Below are 25,762 nucleotides of genomic sequence, written 5' to 3' on the forward strand. Positions count from 1 at the left end.
CAGAGGCAGACACATCATTATAAAGCCTGGCTCCTGGCTTCTCTCCTGCCCTCTCTGCAGAAGGAACAGGAGAGAAGCTAGCCTGTAAAAAACACGACACAATGCCTCTTGAAATCTGGGCCTCTGAGGGAGAAGTTTGTATTGACATTCTTAAAATATGAGCCTGTCTCAGTGTTTTATGTCATCAATTGTAACTGTCAGTTTCCTCTGCAAGGAGAGGAATAATGGAGCTATTTATTCCCTCGCTCTTCCCAAACTAGCGTTGGCCTATGGGCTGGGTACTGCCCTGGCTGTGGTGGCAGAAGGGATCTGTTTTTAGAATATGGAAGGTTTTATGATGTTGTGGATTTAATCCCAAACTCAAGAACAGGAAGAGTATGTGACCCTCAAGCTGAAAGCTGTGTCATGCCGCTGAACTTTTTGATACTGGAAGACTGTTCCTCAGAAGCTGGGAAAGAATTTACAAACTCAGAACTCATCTGCAGTGCCCATGACGGGCTCCCGGGACAGTCTTCTCTCAGCTGGGTGGCCCAGGGTTAAAGCTTAAAGGACACCAGTGTTTACAGGCTGAACAGGCCTCTCTCTGTACATTGAGCTTGGCTGCCCTAAGATCTGCCCCAGGTTACAGAATCATTCTGAAAAACAAGATTTAAACTTCTACCAGGGAGACATAAAAAGCACAGTGATTTACTAATAAATCAGGATACAATTAAGGTTAAAAAGTCAATGCTCAGGAAACATTAAGGATCTGAATTAAATCAACATATCAGAGTAATTCAAAGGCTAGTGCCTGGAAGGCAGCATTTTATTCACAATCCAATTCATCTATCAAGCAACATTTCCCCACTTGTGGGTTCTCATTCTACAGAATGATTTGGGATATTTGCCAGTTGTAGCCAGCTTTTTCTGGCTGGTGCTCATTCTGGACTGAACATTTGCCAGGGTTTATAACCAAACTTAGGCTAAGTTTATCTGTTTTTTCCTCCTGCCTCTGCTCTTTTCCCCCCTCTTTCTCTAGAATATCAGTTGTACACACATACTTCCTTTTTTTCTTTAAGAATCCAAAATAGTTCTAAACAGGTCCAAAAGACATTGCCCTAGGCTCTTTCTACTTGGTATCAGAAAACACATACAACAGAACACCTTCCTTTCTAGTACATCCTTGAGGGGCAATTTTAGTACCATTTCATCTGATGATTAAGCAAAGCCTTTCAATGCCCTGGGAGATGGTCCCATAATGAAAGTTAAGGAATCATTTCAAGGTTTGAGATAGGAAAAACCTGAAGACCAAAACATCTGCCTGGTATTGATAATTTCCAACAGATTAGAGACTCTCTATATGTTCTTTATATCCATTAACTCTTTTAATCCTTAGAGGAAGTCCCAGAATAGACCTCATTTCCCCTCATTTTACAGAAAATAAAACATGCTCAGAGAATTTAAGTTATATATTTACATGCTCTCAGAGGTAGTAAGTTACAGAGTTGGGACTCAACTCTGTAAACTGAGGTTCAGGTATGTCTGATTACAAAGGCCATTTTTTTTAATTTTATTCTCAGTCCAAAGGCTTCAGAATAACAACAACAACAAAAATACATACATGCCGGGCTCTATTCCAAACATCTTACATGAAGTCCCTTCTTTAATTCTCACAGTACATCTATGATGTAGGATATCATCATTTGTGTATTATAGATGTTATTAAACGAGAAGGCACTAGTGGTAAGGAACCCATCTGCCAAGGCAGGAGACATGAGACGCGGGTTTGATCCCTGGGTCAGGGAGATCCCTTAGAGGAAGGCCTGGCAATCCACACAAGTATTCTTGCCTAAAAGATCTCATTGACAGAATAGCCTGGTGGGGTATAGTCCATAAAGTCATAAAGAGTTGGACACAACTGAAGCAATTTAGCACGCATACACAGAACACAGGCAAGGAAGAGACTCACCAGATCACCCAGCTAGTGAGTGATGGACCTGGGAAGCACTCGGAAGTTCGTGCCCCTAACCACTACTAATCCTAACTCCCAGTCTGGAATGGAACCTTGGCCCTGTACCTATCTTACCATTCGAAGACCACAGACCTGGGATTGCTCCTTTGTGTTCTGGTGCAGATAAAGGCCAGATTACTTTTCAACAGTGTGGTTCTTCGAAGTTTACCCCAGATTGCTAACATTTTGTTCAATACTGGCTTTTTCTTTGTGGTTTAATTATTTGCTCACTCAGGTTCATTTGATTTGGAGCTTCTTGAATGTCAGAGCTTCAGATCTCAAATGCGAGCCAAGCTTTGGCCTTTGCAACAGCCCAAGGTTAATGCAAACCGCAAATAAGGGGCCTCCAAAACTCACTGCGGCTGTGGGTCTGCTCCCCGCACCTGCTTCCTGCTTCAGTGCATTTCCTGGGTCTTGTGTGAAAGGGGCCTTGATGCCCTAAGGGGCTCTGGGGTGTGTGTGTGTGTGTGTGTGTGTGTGTGTGTGTGTGTGTGTATCTATACATATACACACATGCCATCCCCAATGCTTGTCTCACTGCTGACTCAATACACACACATCCAGTTTACTGAAGGTGGCAGTGGGGATTTGAGGGAATAACTCCTCAATAGAAAATGTAAAGTGCCCAGGCTAGGCATCAGGAGACCTGTGTTCTAGGGCTAGCTTGGCCACAACCACTTGATCTCAGCCAGGACATGTAACCCTCTGAGCCTTGATTCTGTCATTTTTAATTTTAGAGGATTAAACTAGATTAGTATTTCTCAGACCATCTTCTGCAGAATGTTGGTATTCCTTGATAAATTAATGGGTGGATTTGGAAAAACAACTTGTGCAGTCAGACATATTGAGGAAGGTGACTTTTCTTTTACTGGTGTGTCCAAAGCTATGAGGTGTTTGATGCAGTAGATAATCAAACATTTTGTTTACCCCAGTATTTAATAAACTTACTTGATAATCAAACTGTCTTTTCATACAACACCTATGAACACTTCATAGGGTGCTGGACAATGCTGAGGATGAATTTTAAGATATCAACCAGCCTTAAGCCCGGCATCCTCCACATTCAAACTTCAATAACTTAATAAATGGCTAATGAATTTGCTAAATTATTGCAACACTAACATGAGAAAAACAATAAAAAGTATTTAAAAGCGAACTTATTTTCATGTGAGGCAATCAACTGACAAGGTAGAACTGAAGTTTAAAACCCATGTCTGTGGTAAATGGTCAGTGAACGGTCTCTCCAGGTGAGGTGATGACAATGCCCTGCATCCAGCAGAACCGAAGATGCAGAAAGTGTTTACCATAGTCCCAGGTTTTTCATGATGAATTTATTTTTTAGTGCAGAAGTGCTCTTAAGGTCAGAGAAACTCAGACATTTGAATAGAAGAGAGCTTATCTCCTTGGATATGAAGATTTCCAATCCTATCTTTTTATCCCTGTTCAGTCACTAAGTCCTGTCTGACTGTTTGCGACCCTCTGGACTGTAGCATGCCAGGCTCCTCTGTCTTCCACTATCTCTGGGAGTTTACTCAAATTCATGTCCATTGAGTCAGTGATGCAGTCTACCCATCTTATCTTCTGCTGCCGCCCCCCGCCCCTTTTGCTTTCAATCTTTCCCAGTATCAGGGTTTTTGCAATGAGTCAGCTCTCTGCATCAAGTGATGAAAGTATTGGAGCTTCATCAACAGTCCAACCAATGAATATTCAGGGTTTATTTCCTTTAGGATTGACTAGTTTGATCTCCTTGCTGCCTTGAGGGGGACTCTCAAGAGTCTTCTCCAGCACCACCACAGTTTGAAAGCATCGATTCTTCAGTGCTTAGCCTTCTTTATGGTCCAACTCTCACATCCATACATGACTACTGGAAAAAAAAAATAGCTTTGACTATACAGACCTTTGTATCCCTTACTGATCTTCATATACCATGTGACATTGATAACTTGGTTACACACCACAGAATTTAATAAACAGATGTTGGTCAAATCACCTTTCAAAAAGTGTCTTCGTGTGGTATGCCTGTTAACAAAGGCCAAAAACATAATAATCCAATCTTTAAAGAAAGCTCCTTGCAGATTTAGTATTTCTACTTATGTATCTTTGTTTTACTGCTTTTCTTTTGTTCTATGTAGTATATTTTATATTTGAATGGAAAAAAATTTATAAAAAAGTATAATTTAGATGAAACTGTTCTGCTTCTGACCCATCTTGCTCTTAGTTGTGACAGTTTTGGATTCTCTTATTTTATTTTAATAAGATCAGGTACTACCCTTCTCCTCTTCAATGTATTTGTTGTTTGGACTAGTGTTTGCTTTACTAGCCTTTGGTAGATCTAATCATCTCACCTGGATGGGGCTCAGAAGGCCACACCAGTCATATCTCCTAGATCTGAATGAACAGAGAAGCTCTCTGGACCTCAATTGAAAACCTCCAGGACTTTGATGCAGTGAAAGCACCCTGGTACAACACCTCCCCTTTTCTCCCTCTCTCTGCAGGTCTGAGTCCTATAGCTCTTGACCACAGATAGTTTGAAAAGCCCTGTTCTAAGGCACAACTCCCATCCTCCACCCTCTACCAGTTTAAAAACTTTGACTGGAATCCCAAAGCACAGGGTCAAAAGTCGAGCTCCCCCACCTGGTGCAGCAACCCCTCCTCTTTGTTGGCCTCTCCAGATCACTCCTGAGTACTTTTCAACATTCTCTGGCCACCTACCTGCCCTCCCCCGCCACCCCCCCCCCCACCCAGCATCCTTTTGTCTCCAACAAGACAGAATAAGGCAACATGGCTCCAGTCTTTATTCTCATTGCCATTAATACTTGGATCTGCTCTTTCTCTCTATCAAGCCACAAAGCCCTGATAACTGCATCCAAATGCCACCCTTTCTGGCCCTCCAGGGAGTACTGTCTACTCTCATTTGTTCCCATGAGCCCTGGGCACACACCACGGCAGCACTGAAGGGGTCCGATGTCCTTCTCTGCTTCTAAGTCCATCTTTCTCTCAGACTGGCAGCCTGTGGACAATAGTGGGCCATATAGTTCTTTCTGTATTAGAGTCTCTGACACCAAGTAGGTAGGTTTTTGGTGCACTTTTGTTTAAAACAATTGTTTAAAACAATCACATGCATTTGAAATTATACCAACAATGATATATTCTACTATTGAATACCAACTGGAATCACTGTATACAACACATGAATAAGGTACACAATATGGGTTTAATAATAACAATAATTATGACCATTGACATTTATTGCATGTTTCCTATGAGTCAGACCTTATGGTATACTTTTGTAAGCAAACATATCCTAGAAGATGGAAGTGATTATTATCTCTAAAGCCTTTGACTATGTGGATCACAACAAGATGTGGAAAATTCTTAAAGTGATGGGAGTACCAGACCACCTTACCTGTCTCCTGAGAAACCTGTATGTGGGTCAAGAAGGAAGAGTTAGAACCAGACATAGAACAATAGACTAGTTCAAAATTGGGAAAGGAGTATGACAAGCCCTTATTTTGTCACCCTGCTTATTTAACTTATAAGCAGAGTACATCAAGCAAAATGCGGGGCTGGATGAATCACAAGCTGGAATCAAGGCTGCCAAGAGAAACATCAACAATCTCAGACATGTAGATGATACCACTCTAAAGGCAGAAAGTGAAGAGGAACTAAAGAGCTTCTTGATGAGGGGAAAGAGGAGAGCGGAAAAAACTGGCTTGAAACTCGACATTAAAATAAAATCATGGCATCGAGTCCCATCACTTCATGGCAAATATTAATAGCAGGGCAAAAAGTGGAAGCTCTGACAGATTTTATTTTCTTGGGCTCCAAAATCACTGCAGGCAGTAATTGTAGCCATGAAATTAAAAGACACTTGCTCCTTGGAAGGAAAGCTATGACAAACCTAGATAGCATATTAAAAAGCAAAGACATCACTTTGCCAACAAAGGTATGTATAGTCAAAGCTACAGTTTCTCCAGTAGTCAAGTACAGATGTGAGAGTTGATCCATAAAGAAGACTGAGCACTGAAGAACTGATACTTTCACACTGTGGTGCTGGAGAAGACTCTTGAGAGTCCCTTGGACTACAAGGAGATCAAACTAGTCAATGTTAGAGGAAATCAATCCTGAATATTCATTGGAAGGATTGTTGATGAAGCTGAAGCTCCACTGTTTGGCCACCTGATGTAAAGAGCCAACTCACTGCAAAAGACCCTGGTGATGGGAAAGATTGAAGGCAAAAGGAGAAGGGGCAGCAGAGGATGAGATGGTTAGCTAGCATCACTAACTCAATGGATTTGAATCTGAGCAACTCTGGGAGATAGTGGAGGTGTGCTGCAGTCCATCATGTCACATAGTCTGACATGACTTAGCGACTGAATAACAAAATACCCTATTTGGTAGAAACTATTATTATCTCTGTTTTAAACTTGAGAGGCAGAGGTTGCTTAAGTCACTTGCCCAAGATCTCTTGGTTTGCTCTCTCTGGTCAGCTTCTCTTTTCCCCCAGTTCCTTCCAGTGATAGTTCCCTGCCCTAAATCAGAGGGTGTCTGTCGCTTTTTGGCCTGCCTTGGTAAGCAAATCCATGCGGGCTGCTTGCTGAGGAAGTAATATGAGCTCTCAGCTTATGAGGCTATAATGAATGTACTTGGCAAAATAGAAATCACTATCCCCAAGTGTGCAGAATAACTAGATTCGGGGATAGGATTCCCTGACTCTGAGGCAGCAGCAGCTTCAGGGCATTTGTTTGTGTCTTTGACCCTGAGTGGACATTATCTGGGATTTCTCCTGGTGCAGCTATACCTGAGATCACAGCTGATCAGCTGCTATAGCAAAGTCAAAGGGGAGTCCTGTATACAGGCAGAGTCAGGCGGTCAAGGGGAAACAGAAGAGGAGGAAGTACAAGGCCTGCTGAGGTGACCTTCAGAGTAACTTTATCTTCCAATCAGGAGGGTAATTTCAGGAGTTCAGTAAGCTTTCTTCTGGGCACAGGGCTACTAAATCAAAGCTTCACAAAGCAGGTAGCTGGTGTAGGAGGGACAAAGAAGATTTTACAAATAAAGACCAACCCAGGCCCTAGCCAGCTAAAGTGTGCCTGCTTTTCTTGGGACCACCTCTCTAGCGTGCAGCCAGCAGAAACAACGCCCAAGGACCCAACCTAACGTCTGTACTTTATGTGAATAAGACCGTCTCTAAATGCTGACATTTATAACTTCACAGGAAAGGTTAGGGAGGAGGGAGAAAGCGTAAAAGAACATTCTGTGTAGTGCCATGATGCTGCCAACAGTTTGTGGGTTGGATGGGGCCCTGCATTCCTAAAGATTAGACAAAACTGAAGGTTTCTTCTTCTTTAAAGTGAGGAAATACAAACCCTCTCCTCATGTCAGTCTCAACTCTTCAGACTTTTTGTACAATTTTCCCCATTCAGGAGTAATATTTAACTGAAGGGAAATCTGAAAAGCTGTAGCTTCTTTTTTTTTCTAGAAACCAAAAGAATTTAAAGATATCAAGTTTAGCTTTCTAATTCAATTTCTGAACTTTCTATTTTTTAATGAGAGAAAGAATGTTAGTGGATATAAGGAGAAAGCACATGTTTTTGTGATTACTAGACTTTCAGTGGTTGGTATTTTATGAACATGCCACAGGGCTGAATTACGAGGACCAGAAAGCGATTGGAACGACCCTCAATTCCTGAGCCCTACCAAAGAGAAATGTCAACAAGAAGTCCAAGCAAGGGAATTCTTTTCCTTTCCACATTGGATAAAACAGATTCTAAACTGTGAAAAGAAATTAAAGCTGAGAAGTATTTTGACTTAATACATGTTCCAAGTTACCTCCTCCTAGCATGTGAGCTACACTTGAATTGTAGACTGAGATTTGGTGGTTGGTTAGCTTTCAGGGTGAGCTCAGAGCAAGTCATTATAACTCAATCGCTCAGACGGGGATTAAAGGAAAAGCCACTGTTGCCTACTCATGAAGAAAGGGTTCATTAAGCCATTCAGACATGTCACAGAATTACAAGATGACCCAGAACTACATAAACAATCAAGGTAAGTAGTATCATGGCCAAACTACTCTGTGGAAGATGCAGTGATCACCATGGCATTTCTTTGACCTCAGTGGTCCCCTCTTGCTGGTAGAACCCGACTGAAATCTACCATTCAACACAATGCTCTCTGACAAGGCCACTTCTCTAGTCCTCCACACAGAGAGCCAGTCAAGCAGGTCATGCCCCTACTAGTCACATTCTTTTTTTCTCCCCAAATATATCACATTTTGTTATTTAATTATCTTATTTATTCTTTTTCTCTTCTACATCAGCTAGTAAACTCCATGAATACAGAAGCTCCATCTTTCTGGATCATTTTTATATTCCCAAGAGTTTTAAAAAATATATATGTAATGAATGAATAAATGCTATAGCTTTCCAAAGAACATTGTATATATATTCATATTAACCCCAAGCTGCTCATCTCTATTCATTATTTATGTAAATCCAACCTATTCTTCAAGGTCCAGGTATGGTACCACCTCCTCCATAAAGTGTCCCATGTGCAAATCCAGTCTACAAATGAACTGTCCCTTTTCTGAGTTCTTTACCATCCAGCTTAGCAATCTGTGACTTGATAATTGACTTTTTAACTGCATTTTTAAAATTATCCATGAGGTAATTATTTTAAAATTATCCATGATCATCTACCAGATCACAAGGGGAAATCTACAAAGAACACAGGTAATTTAGTCATGAGGCAAATGTTAGTATCATCCCCTCTGAATAATGCTTTGAAAGGAAAGCAGAGCATGTGTAAAAGTTGGGAGGTTTGGAAGCACAAGGTACCTGTGTTCACGGAACAGCAGAGAATACCAGGAGCTGAAGCATGGGGGTGAGGGGTGTCCAGGCATCAGAGAGATGCAGGAAAAGAAAAAGCAGAGAGACTGGACCTTCTGCTGGAGAGGCCTCATAGAAAAAAGAAGAATTCATGCAGGTAGCCTCTAGGAGCAAAGACTAGCCACCAGGTACCTTGGTGGCTCAGTGGTAAAGAATCCACCTGACAATGCAGGAGATACAGGTTCGACTCCTGGGTCAGGAAGACTCCAGGAGAAGGAAATGGTAACCCGCTCCAGTATTCTTGCTTGGAGAATTCCATGGACAGAGGAGGCTGGCGGGCCACAGTCCATAAGGTCGGACTTGACTTAGCAACTAAAACAATAACTTGATGCAAAAAGCACAAGGAACTAAATGGGAACTCAACCTGAATGAGACTGGAGTCCCATCCTTGTCCACAATCTCCAGCCCTCCCTGCACCTTGATTTCAGCCTCACGAGACCTTAAGCGTCTGAGCTTCCTGGACCTCTGACCTACAGAAACCATGTGATAATAAACGTTCACTGTCTCAAGCTTCTAAATCTGTAATAAATCTTTATAGCAACAATAGAAAATGAATACAAATTTCACTACTCCTCTTATCACTGCATTTTAATGACTGGGGTTAGTAGATAAACTGGTTTCTGAGACAGGTGCCATTAACTAGTGCTCACAGACTCTGGCTGCAGCAGACCAAATGTCATAAGGTTGAAACCACTTCCCTTTTCAAGAGAACTTCCAAGCCCCGCAGATGATGCCAAAACGGTGAACCTGCAGTTATCTTTGGGTGAAATGTGTATTTTGTCACTTATCCACCATCACTGTATAATCCTGACACCTTATCTTTGTCATCAAATACAATTGTAGGCCAGCAGATGTCTGCCCTTCCATGTGCATATGTGTGTTCACAGGGAGATTTAACTTCACCCCAGTATGAGCATAATTGGGAGAGAAAGCCTGCTGTTCAAAGAAGACTTCTGTAGGAATCTGCTGTGTTGTATTTTCTGCACTTGAATATATTATCCAAAGTGGAAGTGAAAGGAAATGAACATTATTAATGACCATGTGGTAAGCTGTGCCCTGGATGCTCTCGTGTATACTCTACTCTCCTTTGGCTCTCATAAAACTCTGCCAGGTAGGTTTTAATAGCCTCGTGTTTCAGATGAGGAAAACGAGGATCAATGAGGCTCAGTTGCCCAAGGTCATGCTACTAGTAAGTGGGGATTTAGTATCCAAATCTGCATCCAAGAGACTTTAACTCCCTAGCATTTTAATGCTCTAGTATGCTGCCTTAGACTTTGCTGGATTTATTCTCAAGCTAGTGAGTTGTGCCCTGTACAACTCAGATTTTATCTGAGTGAGTCAAGATATTCTTACCTAAAATAAACAATACAAGGCCATAAATAAATAAGCACTGAAATGAAAGTGAAGATATTACTTATATCAGAGAAAGAAGCAGGAGATGCCAGAATGGTGAAGGAAATAAGTAAGATTTGGAAGCCAGATTGAAAAGAAGAGATGTTCTATGTGAAGGAGGCAATGGGGTGACTGGAGATTCAGATCCAGGCTAATTATGGTATTTTCTGTAGGATAAGGTAGAGATTTAGCAAAACTCACAGCAAGTCACTAAGATGAAAATGATCAGGAAACAAGGTGAGATAATGGAGGATCTGTTAAGCCAGATAAAGAATTTTGGGCTTTATGCAAGAGAAATGGTTATTTCTACATCTGGCATCAATTACTCATTTTGTTATGGTTCCCTTCATGGATGCTCCACGAAAAGTTATTTCATTCTTCTTTTTCCATTTCAGTAATTAATATATTTATTTAGTTAGAGCTATAAGGGGTGTGGGGTAGGGCATGGAAACAAAGGAGCTTTGCTCTGGGCTGATTATTTCCAAAAGGATCCCCCAAATGAAAAACAGAGTAGAGAAGCATTGCTGTGGATAAAGAAGGTGCAACCCTGACCTGGTGGAAGCTTGGGCTACATAAATGAAGTTTTTCTGGGGCTTGAGGGGCTTCCATAAGCAGGTGGAGCTGACATGCTGCTGCAGCTAAGTTGCTTCAGTTGTGTCCGACTCTGTGCGACCCCATAGACGGCAGCCCATCAGGCTCCCCTGTCCCTGGGATTCTCCAGGCAAGAACACTGGAGTGGGTTGCCATTTCCTTCTCCAATGCATGAAAGTGAAAAGTGAAAGTGAAGTCGCTCAGTCGTGTCCGACTCTTAGCGACCCCACGGACTGCAGCCTACCAGGCTCCTCCATTCATGGGATTTTCCAGGCAAGAGTACTGGAGTGGGGTGCCATTGCCTTCTCTGGCTGACATGCTACACTGGGGAAATCACCTGAGGGAGCCATTCATTACTCAGTGTCCTCCCTAGTATCAGGAGAAAACACCCAGGAATAAGCTACTTCTCTCTAAGACAGACCACTGGAACAGAATTTCTTTTATTATAATTAATATCAATTGGTACTAGAAAAATAATGGACAAAAAGTAAATACAAAAAGTTATTTCAGCTATTTTATTTAATAAAATAAAATTTTATTTGTACTATCCATGAAAATGTAAGAAATCTGGAAGATTTTCTCTTCTCCTTTGCCTAATGCCCTATGCAAATACCCGTCTAAGAACATATGTTGATGTAGGCTTAGATATATCCATAGGTATACGAGGAAGAAAAATAAGCAAGTACAGGTAGTCCTTTGTGTCACAAACCTATAATCAATAGCTAGCTCCCTCTCTTTAAGTGATCTTGGTATGAGTGACATCAACACTGACCAATGAGTGTAGCTATAGTGTGTGTGTGTGTGTGTGTGTGTGTGTGTGTGTGTGTGTGTGTGAGAAGTGGGGGTGGTATTTGTAACAGACACTGGCTGGTGGCATTTTTCACTTCCATGTAGAATTGTGGATCTCAAGCTTTGGAAAATTTATTGCATTCCCCCTTGTCAGATTCTGATTTGAGAGAATACCCTCAACACCTGGAAACTCTTGGGAAAAACTTTTGGCAAACGTCTTCAGTTGTGATTAACCGGCCCCCTTCCCAATTGCTGTCCTGGAACTTGAACTCTTGTGGAGATCTTGTATAGGACAGTCTGGAAAGTGGGATGGCTTTTATGCTCAACTGCCACTGCATTTATTTAAAAAAAAACTTACTCCCCTGTTTGGGCAATGACACAGAATGCAGAATGAAAGGTTATGGCAGTAGAGTGGTCAATTCTGGGAAGGCACTTGAGAGGGAACTGAAAAGATCAGGCAGTCGAAGCGGTGATGGGGAAGAGAGGAGAAGCGAGGATGGTGGAGGAGGGAGCATGGGCTGGCTTTGCTGGGGAAGAAAGGCAGGGAGGTTGCAGGGTGAGCAGCTACCATCACCATCATAGGGACCTGCGCATTTACCTTATCATAATGGCTATTTAGTGGGACTGTAGTTGATTTTATTTTTTCTTACACGAATTTTTTTTCTACATTTTCCAAATTTTATTCACTAACAGTTTTTTTTTTTTAAAGATGGTAAAAGAAACAATATAATTATTTCCAAATAATCCTTTGATCTACACAATGGGTAGAGAATCCGTTTTTACTGTTGTTCTTGGGTCTTCAACGAGAAAAATAATATCTAGTACTAAAGGGGTTGGTTGCTGAATTAGGAGAAATACTGACAGACCTTTAGGACTGCTGCTGCCGCTGCTGCTGCTAAGTTGCTTCAATCGTGTCCGACTCTGTGCGACCCCATAGACGGCAGCCCACCAGACGGCAGCTCCGCCATCCCTGGGACTCTCCAGGCAAGAATACTGGAGTGCGTTGCCCTTTCCTTCTCCAATGCATGAAAGTGAAAAGTGAAGTAGCTCAGTCATGTCTGACTCTTAGCGACCCCACGGACTATAGCCTACCAGGCTCCTCTGTCCATGGGATTTCCCAGGCAAGAGTACTGGAGTGGGCTGCCATTGCCTTTTAGGACTATGTCACTCCTATTGAAAGATGACAAGATGTCCCTTACATACTTAGAGTTGTAATACTGCCCAGGACTATGTCTTACGCATTTCAGACACTTGATGCCTTTAAATTGTATGATTAGAAAAAAATAAAGAAAAAACTATAATAGCACAAAGAATTATGTCCTATAAGAGAAATTTCCTTGGCCTACTGGTCTTTCATGGAATATAAGACATGACAAACTAGTTCAGAACCATAGCTTTTCACTATGGAATCCCAATTCCTGGTGGATGGTTAAAAGGGGATGAAGTCTCCTAAAACTTTACCATATGTTTTAGATATAACCTCATACCCATGGTTTCCTTAATGACTTACTCTGGTCTGTTTTTATTTTTAGCCTATGTCACTTTCAAGATACAAGTTTTGTTTACTACTAGGTATGTAGGTATGTTTTTCCAGTGGTCATGTATGGATGTGAGAGTTGGACTATAAAGAAAGCTGAGCGCCAAAGAATTGATGTTTTTGAACTGTGGTGTTGGAGAATACTCTTGAGAGTCCCTTGGACTGCAAGGATATCCAGCCCATCCATCCTAAAGGAGACCAGTCCTGGGTGTTCATTGGAAGGACTGATGTTGAAGCTGAAACTCCAATACTTTGGCCACCTGATGAGAAGAGCTGACTCATTTGAAAAGACCCTGATGCTGGGAAACATTGGGGGCAGGAGGAGAAGGGGACAACAGAGGATGAGATGGTTGGATGGCATCACTGACACAATGGACATGAGTTTGGGTAAACTCTGGGAGTTGGTGATGGGCAGGGAGGCCTGGGGTGCTGCAGTTCATGGGGTCTCAAAGAGTCGGACACAACTGAGTGACTGAACCTAACTGAACTGAGGTATGTAAAATTCCTCAAACTTTTCTTTAAAAAATAACAAAGTTTAAGTATTAGGTTTAGTGATTTAGTGAATAAGACCATTTTTGTTTTCCCTTTGCATCTCCTTTGTGATTTTTCAGAATGTCCAACCTCCATTGAGTCTCTGTTCACCAGATGAGACGAAGGCTCTGTACATAGAATTGGTATCATACCCCGGGTCTGGCTAACTGGATCCAAAGAGATCCTTTCAAATTAAAAAAAAATTGTAAGAAGAGCATGGAAATTCTTAAAAAACTAAAAATAGAACTACCATGTGACTGAGTAATCCCACTACTGGGTATAAACCCAGAGAAAACAATAATTCAAAAAGACACATGCACCCCAGTGTTCATTCCAGCATTATTTACAACAGCCAGGACATGGAAACACCCTAAATGTCCATCAACAGAGATGGATAAAGAAGGTATGGTACATATATACAATGGAATATTACTCAGCCATAAAAAGGAACGAAATTGGGTCATTTGTAGAGATGTGGATGGGTCTAGAGACCATCATACTGAGTGAAATAAGTCAGAAAGAGAAAAACAAACATCAAATATTAACACATATATGTGGAATCTACAAAAGTGGTATAGATGAACTTATTTCCAAAGCAGAAATAGAGACACAGATGTAAAACTGGGAGATTGGGATTGACATATATACACTACTGATACTATGTATAAAAAGAATCTGCCTGCATTGCAGGAGACCAGGGTTCGATTCCTGGGTTGGGAAGATCCCCTGGAGAAGGAAATGGCAACCCCCTCCAGTATTCTTGCCTGGAGAATCTCATGGACAAAGGAGCCTGGCGGGCTACAGTCCATGGTGTTCCAAGAGTTGGACACAACTTAGCGACTAAACCACCCTACCAATGAGCACCTACAGTATAGCACAGGAGACTCTACTAAATGCTCTGTGGTGACCTAAATGGCAAGGAAATACAAAAAAGATGGGATATGTGGCTGATTCACTTTGCTGTACAGCAGAAACTGACACGTTATAAAGCAACCATACTCCACTGAAAATTTTTTTAAATTGTAGCAAAGATCAAATTGCTTATTAGCCAGTTTCTTATTCTGAACTCCAATATTTAACCCACAGACAAGGCCTCTTGAGGGTTCTTTTGATAACTCAAAAGCTGAGTCATGCTACTGACCTTGCAAAGACCCTGGAAAGAGTGTGGGAAAAACGGAGGTGATGGGAAAAGTCAGGAAACCTGGAACCTAGCACTTTCTTTGTGCAAAACTGGTTTAGCAACTTTGGACAAAGACTTTAACCCTCTGGGTTTTGATTTCCTTGCCTGGCAAGTGGGAGAGCAACACTTACCTGCAAATCTCAGTGGAGCAGGAAGATCAAATAAAAGTTAGGAAATGTGCTTTGAAAAGCAGAACGCCCTCTTCAGATGTAAGGGGGCACTGGGATGTACCCTCAGGTAAAGCTTTTTGTCTCTTTGTGTCCTCAGATCCTTCATCAATACAGAAGCCCCACCTCCCGACCCACTCCTGCCCATCTTCTCAAGCTGCCCTTCAGAGAAGAATGGGAAAACCCCAACAGAGGCAGCTCTTGGGCCTGCTTGCTCTACTTTGTGGATCTCCCCCTCTTACTTTCTTCTTTTTATCTAATTTGTTCTGAATCCTTATGTAATAAAGTAAACACTCACATCAACTTGGTTTTACAACATGCAACTTACTATTCTAAAAGTTATTTTCCTGTAGACCTGGTGTTTATTTCCAGTCATTAATGGGTAGTCTGTCATTATTCTCTCTAGTTGCTTTCCACATGTGTATATATCCATTTCTTGTCTCCTGGGAGCTTTACAAGGTCTTTGAGGGAGGCATGTTTCCTGGGACTTCATCATTTCACCAAGCACCAAGCTCACCACCCTTCATGCTGGGCCAACATGTACTTCATGTGTTCTTTATCCCTCCAGGATACAGCTTCATATTCTCTGTGTGCAACTCTGCCTTCTTAAAAGTCCAACCGAACCCATGGACTGTAGCCTGCCAGGCTCCTCTGCCCATGGGATTTCCCAGACAAGAATATTGGAGTGGATTGCCATTTCCTGGGGACCATCCCAACCCAGGGATCGAACCCAAGCCTCCCGCATTGCAGGCAGATTCTTTACCATCTGAGCCACCAGAGAAGCCCTCTTAAAAGTCCATCCCCACTCAACTGCTAACCTCAACCTAGCTAAGTACCTTCCTGTACCCGCCACATATGCCCAGCTCCAGGTCTTCGCCCATGTGAAATGGAATAGCTCCAGCCATATCAATAAACAAGGATGTAACAGCCATCAGTGATTTCAGGCTTCCAAAAGTGAATGAGGGCTTTGGAAAGGGAGCACAATGCCTGAGATCCAGCATGCCACCACCCCCATGGTGACTGCCAAAGAGCTAGGGGTGGGGTGGGGTGGTGGAGCAGGTGTGAGAAATAAAAGACAAAACAAAACAGGATTTGGTCCCAGATAGCTGAGGTGCATATGAAAGGAATGAATTCAGTGAGCCCAGAGGCTTGCATCTGTCCAAACACAGAAGAATGCTAAATTCCTTAGCTTGACATTTGGTTTTCCTTATTGTGTGAGCTGGTAGCTCAAATGGTAAAGAGTATGCCCGCGATGCAGGAGACCTGGGTTCGATCCCTGGATTGGGAAGAGCCCCAATGGCAACCCACTCTGGTATTCTTGCCTGGGGAATCCCCATGGGCAGAGGAGCCTGGCGGGCTACAGCCCATAGGGTTGCAAAGAGTCGGACACGACTGAGCAATTAACACACTACTGTCCGTGCTATGTCGGAGAAGGCAATGGCACCCCACTCCAGTACTCTTGCCTGGAAAATCCCATGGATGGAGGAACCTGGTAGGCTGCAGTCCATGGGGTTGCTAAGAGTCGGACACGACTGAGCAACTTCACTTTCACTTTTCACTTTCATGCATCGGAGAAGGAAATGGCAACTTACTCCAGTGGTCTTGCCTGGAGAATCCCAGGGACAGGGGAGCCTGGTGGGCTGCCGCCTATGGGGTCTCACAGAGTCGGACACGACTGAAGTGACTTAGCAGCAGCAGTGCGTGCTATGTGGTAAGTTGCTTCAGTTGTGTCTAACTCTGTGTGACCCTGTGGACTGTAGCCCGGCAAGTTCCTCTGTCCATGCGGATTCTCCAGGCGAAGAACACTGGAGCGGGTTGCCATGCCCTCCTCCAGGGGATCTTCCCAATCCAGGGTTCAGAGCCTCATCTCTTGTGTCTCCTGCATTGGCAGGTGTGTTCTTTACCACTAGCGCCACCTGGGAAGCCCTTTTCCTTACTACGTAACAATAATCTTTGATGTTCAGAATGCCTGCTCCCTTTGTTGCCAACTTGTGTATAGTTTGACTGCCTCTCCCGCCTCCTGGGCTCAGAGTCCTTAACCTTACCACCAAATAAAATAACTCCACTTGCAGGTTGTGACATTTTTTAGTTGACATCCATCTGGTGCCTCGGTGAATCACTGTGCATCCACTCTCTAGGGTTCAAGTCCTGGATTTTGTTTTTCACTAAACACTGTCATCCTTTCTGATCCTGTATCACTATGGCTCCTGTTGTTGGCCACTGAGTTGGCACAGATTAAATTGGGTCTGCATTAATCCTCAGGTTGTTTTATGTATGTTAATTCATCTCTTTTCAGTATAGTATAGGGAACCTAAGGTCAGGAGCCCTTTCTTGCTTTTCTTTTGCTCTGGTCTCTCCGTGTGTTGTATCCTGGCACGATGTTATATGTTTAATAACTGAAGAGCTCATAATCGTTTGCAAGAAGGTAAGCACTTTATGAACCAGCATATATATATTATTCCACAGAGTAGTAAAGACCTCTGAAAGATCAACAATTAAGCTTTAGTCTATAAAACTTTGTATACAGTAAACACTCAGTAAGATTCATTTACCAAAACTTGAACTTTTCCTCCACACACTCATGGTAGTACAGCACATATCCATGGTACCATAAAGAGAAACTTTCAAACAGCCATTACCATGACCAAAAATTAAAGTGTCTGTGTGTCTGTGGGACAGATAAGGCAATGGCACCCCACTCCAGTACTCTTGCACGGAAAATCCCATGGACGGAGGAGCCTGGTGGGCTGCAGTCCATGGGGTCGCTAAGAGTCAGACACGACTGAAAGACTTCACTTTCACTTTTCACTTTCATGCATTGGAGAAGGAAATGGCAAGCCACTCCAGGGTTCTTGCCTGGAGAATCCCAGGGGCGGGGGAGCCTGGTGGGCTGCCGTCTGTGGGGTCACAGAGTCGGACACGACTGAAGCGATGTAGTAGTAGTGGTAGTAGTGTCTGTGGGACAAGCAAGGTGGAGCCTGCCTGGAATCTCTGATCTCTTTTAAAATACTAAAACCTTTTCTATATGGGGGCTTCACAGGGAGGCAGAATGACATAGGATAAAGAGTATGGCATTGTTTTCATGCTCCCTGAATTGGGGGAACCTTAGACTGAAGGCCTGCTAAGAATGAATGTGTCACTTCCCATCAAGGGCTCACTATAGAACAAAGCCTTCTAAGAAGTCGGAGCTTCTAAGAAGCTCCAACCACAGCCACGTTTCACTTTCTGCACCTTCGCCCCCTATTTTCTCATCATCTACTTATTCATTACCTCTCTACCACCTGAACTTGGCACACAGCCCACCCCACCCCCGCTTAACAATACGAGGCACTAAATACTTAATTGCTAACTTTTCTGCTGTCTCCAGAGCTGACAATATGTTCATACAAATTCTCACATATCCCCATCTTCTATGAACTCTGTAGCTCAGGCCCTCATGACCCCCCACCCCATTCTTCTGAAATTCATTCTTCTCCGTGCCCTTGTTTCTTCTCCAACAATTCTGTCACTCCTTCTCTGTTTCTGCCCGATCCCCTCTTACTCTGCCCCTCTGTTTAAGGTGAACCACAGGGGTCCCCCCCTTCCACTCTCTGTCCTTAATTTTCCAGTCTTCCCCTTGGGTGAATCTCTAGCTCTACTCTATGCAGGGCTGCCAACTGCTGCCTCAGCCACTCGTCCCCTCACACTCCCGCTTCAATGTCTATGGTTCTATTCACGTGCCATCATGCTTCCAGTTGCCCGAGGCCAACATATTGGAACCCTCTTTGATTTTAGCTACAGAGGGAGACAGATGAGTCAGGAATGACTCATTATTATTTATTTTTTTCTTCGAGCACCTGAGTAGATAGATATGATGCTTTTAAGAGGCTTATAATCCAGGCGGTGGGCTGGGGGAAGAAGGGTAGGTAGTGGGTACAATTCAAATAAGAAATGAATTATTACAATGTCATATGAAAAATGCAAGATGGGGTAAGTTTGCCCAACCCAGACAAGAGGGAGGGAGCAGTCAGGGGAAAAAGACAATAATTTGATCATCTCACAATTTTTGCCTGAATAATGAAATGGCTGCCCACTGTCTACTTAATTAAGCACAAGCCTCAGAGTGTGGGGTAAAACCTTTCAACTCCAGCACAACAACTTCTTATCTACCATGATTTCCCAACTGCGGATCTTAACCTCAATAGAACTTAGACTAAACACCATTTCCCAAGTGTTTTGGGGGTATTTCCTCCTAAATACCTTTACTGACAGAGCTTCCTTCCCACTGTATGCTTGACTGCACTTCCTCCCATCACCATCCCACCATTTCCATGCTCTAAAAGACTCTTCCATCCTTAAAAAAATGCCAAACAGAAGAATTTCCTGGTTCCACCTCTCCACCAGCACTGAAAATACGGCAGTGGCTTACCCTCATTGGACAGCCCAGCATCTTCTCTATGATTTCCTGATGGTCCTTATAGTCTAAGTTGCATCTATTTTCCTCCCCTAGGTTATTCAGGGGAGAAGGCAATGGCAACTCACTCCAGTACTCTTGCCTGGAAAATCCCATGGACGGAGGAGCCTGGTAGGCTGCAGTCCATGGGATCGCTAAGAGTCAGGCACGACTGAGCGACTTCACTTTCACTTTTCACTTTGATGCATTGGAGAAGGAAATGGCAACCCACTTCAGTATTCTTGCCTGGAGAATCCTGGGGACAAAGGAGCCTAGTGGGCTGCCGTTTGTGGGGTCGCACAGAGTCGGACACGACTGAAACGACTTAGCAGCAGCAGCAGCAGGTTATTCAGGAGAGACTCCTGATTGTACCCTCTTTGAGGGCAAAACCATTGAGTTACTTAATGCTTTTTTTTTACTATGATTCATTAATAGTAAAGCATCCTTGAACTACTCTCCCAGGACTGTACAAACCCATGCATATACTAGACACTAAATTAATAATTTAAAAAATGTCCCTTGTCTTTATTAGTTCCTCTTCAATTCAACTACTTTGTGTGAAGTGCTATACTGGCACAAGTCTAACCCACGATGAACTGTTCAGCCTTATTGCTTATTTGTTTACAGAGTGAAGACATGGTTTTCTGGAGGATCCTTCCAAAGGCACTATCCTTATCATGGCCCACTGACAGGCTAGCCTTTGGAAGGCATGCTTTACTGATTTTTCTGGCCAAGAAAAGCTCCGTGTTGTATCAAAGCCAAGTCTGTCAAAATTGTGACTTCTCTGTAGATGGCTTGGATGGTAAAAAATCTGCCTGCAATGCAGGAAACCTGCGTTCGATCCCTGGGTCAGGAAGACCCCCTAGAAAGGAAATGGCAACCCACACCAGTATTCTTGCCTGGAGAATCCCATGGACAGATGAGCCTGGCAGGCTATAGTCCATGGGGTGGCAAAGAGTCAGACATGACTGCGTGACTAACACTTTCACTTTCCTTACCTACACCTGAATCTTCATAACTCTCCAAAGCCACAGAGGTATACATAAAATATCCCAAAAGGATGGGGGAAAGTTTGCCAACTGTGGGAAGATAAATGGCCTGGAGACTCCATGCTCCAAAGGCAGATTGCTGGATTTCTGGTTCAACGTAGCAAAAGAGATGCTATTTTCTTTTTTTCATTGTCAGAAAGTTATGGGTCACAACATTTAATTTGATTAATTCCTGGTTTCCAAAAGGAAACCTTAGGAGGAACTGTGGGAGGCTCAATAAAATAAGTATGTGCAATTGTGAAGACAGAAAAGGAAAAAAAAATTACTTCCATCACAGTCCACAAAGATCGTTTCCAGTCCCAAACATGGGTCCCCAGAGATAGCCTGGAAACAAATTATTGTCAAAGAGATGCTTACCTTTTACAACAGCTCACAGCGAAATAAAACATATAACTTAACATCTCTCCCACACTCACCTTTCTCTTGCTCTCTTTTTTTCTTTTATTGTCTCTCTCTCTTGCTTCCCTTTCTTTCTGCCTGATGCTAAACTTCCCATTCTGAGCCCTTCTACCAATTAGATATGTATCATTGGATGAGTCACTTGTCCTTCCTAAACCTCAGTATTCTCATAAGCAAAATGAAGTGTTTATACTATATTAGTACTCTTTTCTTCTAAGTGTGACTACAGGTACAAGTTTGCTCAATCTGCTCTCATACAATTGGTCATATTGGTGCTCTAACTTATTTAGTTCTAAGACGATGACTGGTTTCAGCCTGCACAATGAACAAGTTAATTTGCTGGTATAATTATGAGGTCTCATCTTTTGGAAAAGTGAGATCAAATGGTTAAGTGAAGTCACTTGAGCCAAAGATGAATGGGATGTCACATAGGTTAAGACATGGGCCAGAAGAATCTGCTTTGAAACTTCACTGAACAGCTAATTAATTGGTCAACTTGGCTATAATGTGGGCATTTTCTCTCTAACTGCACAATCTGGTGTGTGTATGTGCTCCAATTCCATTGTATAAATTCGAGACTCCTAGACTATCAGGTCTGGTCAGAACCCTTATTGTCCTAGTATTACTTGGGAAAACTGTGAGTAAAGAAGATCTTCCAGCTGGTTAGCAGAGGAGACAAGACTGAGGCAGGTACTCATAATCTCACTAAGCCACACAGCAACCATTTGCTAATGAATCTTTCACTTCCTCCCACAGGATGACCTAGAATTCAACTTGGATTGAAGTCAGACAGACCACACTTCACCAGTTTTCCACTTTTTACTCTTCCTTCTTTCCTGGTTTTAACTTTCTCCTCCCATGAGTCCTCTTCTTCCTTCTATTTCAGGTTTAGAAAACTTTCCACACACATGTTTCTTTTGTATGGTTTTCATGACATTTTGTCCATGTGGTTAACATTCCCTCATCTGTATGACTGATTGGAGGAGGCTTCTGTATTATTTTTGGCTTGGGCATCCATTTCCTGCCTGTGACTGACAACAGAGACTGCCTCCCGAAATGCCCACAGTGCCTATAAGAGGAGCTGACAGAGGGCAAGACAGAGCCACAAGAAGAAGTGGAGTCACCCAGGCTCAAAGGAATTCAGCTACCTACACGGCAGGCCTCTGATATCTGAGACGTGAGCTAAGAATGAATTCTCAGCATCCGTTCATCATGGGGAAAGGACTTGACTCTGGGGACTCACCTTGATTAAGAATGGCATTGGACTAAGAGGTAATAGGTATAAACTTAACTCTCCTCACTGTTTCTCCAATATCTGATGGGAGCCTGGACAGCAGCGGTCAAAATATCTGAAGCCCCTGGCCTAACTTTACATCAAAGTATGCAAAGATTGTTTTCACCAAGAGGTTGGAACAGGAAGAACATCATTTACACTAGAGACTTCTTCCGCTGCCTCAGGAGAACTTGGCTCTGAGCACATAGCATCATCCAAATATGCATTGTCACCCTTGGACAGGTTTGCTCTCTGGAATATGCCGCACGTCAGCGTGCATGAGACGGTGGTGCCTGGTGAGACGGCAGCCCAGATGAAGCTTTCCCAACTCTGAGAGTCTAGCATTTTTATAGGTGAAGATTTACCAGATGGTGTGCATTTAGAAAATAGGTCAAAAGAGTCACTGCCTTTTGAAACCAAAGAAGCAACAGGACAGGAGTAAAATAGAGGAAAAAGGTGAAGAGTCTGTGTAACTTTCCAGCTCTAGGTATGTGGTAAGGGGGCTAACAAGACAACACATCTATATACTGGGGCAGGGGGATGGAGAACGAATGACTTTCCAAGCAGAAAAGAGGAAATGAAGTGTGCAACTGCTGCTATTGCTAAGTGGGGTCTCTAATTCCTCTCTCCATAAGAGTAATTACTTTCATTTGGGCTTCTCTCATAGCCCAGTTGGTAAAGAATCTGCCTGCAATGCAGGAGACCCCAGTTTAATTCCTGGGTCAGGAAGATCCCCTGGAGAAGGCATAGGCTACACACTCCAGTTTTCTTGGGCTTCCCTTGTGGCTCAGCTGGTAAAGAATTTGCCACAATGCGGGAGACCTGGGTTTGATCCTTGGGTGGGGAAGATACCCTGGAGAAAGGAAAGGCTACCCACTCCAGTATTCTGGCCTGGAGAATGCCATGGACTGTATAGTCCATGGGGTTGCAAACAGTCAGACATGACTGAGCAACTTTCACATATATGAGTTCTGATCTCAGGGTCCTCTTTTCACTTTGCTCCTAAATTTGGTCCTCAACAGGGTAAAGAATGGCATTTATATTTATGCCATATCAATTTTAGAGAAGACTAGATCGTGTGAAATTGGACATTAAGATGCTGTGGAAATGAGCCACGTGGAGAAGGAAGAGGTGAAAGAAGAGAAGGTGTGGAAGGACAGATGCTTATTTTCTAAACATGACCTTCAGTACCATCTAGCCAAAAAGATACCTCGATTTGGATAAAGTCTCTGAAAATCTTAATGCTTTAGTCTCATCTCATCTGTCTCCCAGCTTTTAATGGGATTTGGCACTCTTTGGAGTATATTACATTAAGGTGAATGCTTTGGGTTCCAAGTGCTAAGGACATTTTTTCCCTGATGTTCAGGGGTTCAGGAATAGAAGGGGCATTTAAAATATCAAGGAGAGGCCATGGTTTAGAAGGAAAGGGAATGATAGGGAATCTAGTCTGTTCCAATAAGGTATTCATCAAGATGTGTAGGGACAACAGGTATAACTATACAGACCCAGAAGCCACTAACAATTAAGATTCATGATAATCTTCAGAAAAAAAGCTCATACAACACAAAACTAAGCACAAGCAGTGGCAAAAATAACTCAGGGAACTGGATTTTAGCAAGGACAGAAGTGGAAACCTTGTCAGCATACATGTTTCCAGGCTGATATTTAGTCAAGTTTAGGCCATTAGAAATCCTCCTTCATTGGCTGGGAGCTAAATCAAGGGATGTCTTCTTGTTTTAATTACACTCTTATGTACTCATCACATAATCACTGTGCAGATGCCCTAGGGGAAAGCATGTAATCAGAGGATAGATGAGATTCTGAGAGGAAGGGTGGTGGTGAGATATAGGGACACTGACTGGGGACCAGGCCCTGTGTTCTAGACTTGGCCTTAACTAGCTGGGTGACATGCAGCTGAGTTGCAATGCAGAGGGCAAAGCCCTAGGCTTAGAATTAAAAGTGAATTTTTCTGAACCTGACCAGGTCACCTGATCTCTGAGCCTCAGTGTCCTGTTCCATAAAATGGAAATCAAAGTATTTCTCTTCTAAGATTGCAGAAAGGGCACTCTAAGAAATACATGTAAAATGGCTTTAAGAATTGAAATATGCCATACAAAAGAGATCTGGCCCAATTCTTTGAGTTACAGGTTGGCAGATAGTACCCCCAAAGAGGTAGGATATCATGCCTAAGGTCATAACAGAGTTGGGTGCAGAACTCGATTTCCAGGCTGAATCCAGCTTTCTGTGGCTAGCTGCAAAACAATAAGAAGTTGAGGAAGGAGAGGGAGAATTTTAAATGAAGTAACAACCACCTTGTGAATACAAATACAAGGAGTTGTGTATGGCTACAGTGTGGCTGCCCTCAGATGCAGGGCCCAGAGATAAACCTCTAGCTCGCAAACTTAAGCCAGAGCCCACCTGTAATACAGTCGAAACAGGCAGAAGTCCCCGTAAGACTGCTGAGAACCCTAATGTAACAGCGGCTGGTTTTAGCTTCTGAGACCTTGTTTCTCAGGTCTGTTAAGTTAGGATTCTTGCTTGCAGGTTCTCAGCAATAACATACTATTATTGTTTTCTAACTAAACAATGCTAAGAAAATAGAAATAAGAAAGCTCTTTGCTCATGGCAAGTTCAATTCCACCACATTGTAAGAGAAAGTAACAATATGTCTCATGTGAAAATTTAATCTTTTAACAGCTCTGGTCCGTGTGTATTAGTTGCTCAGTTGTGTCCAACTCTTTGTGACCTCATGGACTATAGCCTGCCAGGCTCCACTGTCCATGGAATTCTCCAGGCAAGAATGCTAGAGTGGGTTGCCATTTCCTTCTTCGGGGCATCTTCCTGACCTAGGGATCGAACCTGGGTCTCCTGCATTGCAGCGGATGCTTTAGCATCTGAGCTACTAGGGAAGCCCAACTCTTGTTTGGATGGGCTTAATTTAGGCTTTGCACAAAAAATAAGCACCTTCAATAAAGTCTGATGATCAGAAATGGGGAAACCCAAAAGAGGACATCTATCTGGGCAGACATGAAGTGTGGGCCATTCATCCCCTTCGGCAAGTGCAGGAGACATGACTGCTAATTGGTCTCTTCATTAAGCAAGGACAACATCTACCACAAGAGCAACTCACAAGCTACTGGCAATTTGGGGCAATCTTTAAGTGGCTTCCAACTCATAGCCATATTTCCTCCTGAAATCTGCTGGCCTGGAAAACGTCTCTAATCCTCATGAATAGATTGCCTTCAGTTTCACTAATTTGACTCCCTGTGAAGGGGGAGGATGAGCAAGGGATAAGCACCATACACAAAGGTCAAACAGTACACTCAAATCTTATCAGGAATGATCAGTCCTTGAAACTAGGCTTTGGTCAAGAGTTTGTCTGACCTAAGGAGTTTTGACTCTTTTCCTAGTAAATAACTACTCTGTTCTACAGGAGTCTTACCATCTGTGTGATATATGGACAGGGACAAAGGGATATATGCGTAGAAGTGCGAGGCTTCTGTGGCAAGGAAGGTTTACGTGGGTGGGCACATTAGCAAGGAAAT

At 42.9% G+C, this 25,762-nt stretch overlaps 1 protein-coding gene across 3 annotated transcripts in view; it reads right to left on the reverse strand.

Moving 5' to 3' along the window:
• SETBP1 (SET binding protein 1) overlaps nucleotides 1–25,762 on the reverse strand; it is a 407,482-nt gene that overhangs the window by 90,427 nt on the left and 291,293 nt on the right. The window lies entirely within an intron of this gene.

This window comes from Bubalus bubalis, chromosome 22, assembly GCF_019923935.1.
Source record: "Bubalus bubalis isolate 160015118507 breed Murrah chromosome 22, NDDB_SH_1, whole genome shotgun sequence".
Lineage (NCBI taxonomy): Eukaryota > Metazoa > Chordata > Mammalia > Artiodactyla > Bovidae > Bubalus > Bubalus bubalis.